Genomic DNA, 202 nt, shown 5'->3' on the forward strand with positions numbered 1-202 from the left:
AGGACAGGCGGGTGCTGCCCCTTGGGGGGGCTCTGCCTGGGGCGGGTCTGTGCAGGGTGCCCCTCACAGGGGCACCCCCTGGCCCCCCACATCCCCCTCCTGGCCCACGGCCTCCCCTTCCCTCCTGCCCCTATCCCAGGTGCAGGAGTGGGCACACCGCCCCGGGCCTGCAGCCCCCACGCTGCTGGGGAGAAGACTTTGC

Source organism: Oxyura jamaicensis, chromosome 21, assembly GCF_011077185.1.
Source record: "Oxyura jamaicensis isolate SHBP4307 breed ruddy duck chromosome 21, BPBGC_Ojam_1.0, whole genome shotgun sequence".
In the NCBI taxonomy this organism is placed as follows: domain Eukaryota; kingdom Metazoa; phylum Chordata; class Aves; order Anseriformes; family Anatidae; genus Oxyura; species Oxyura jamaicensis.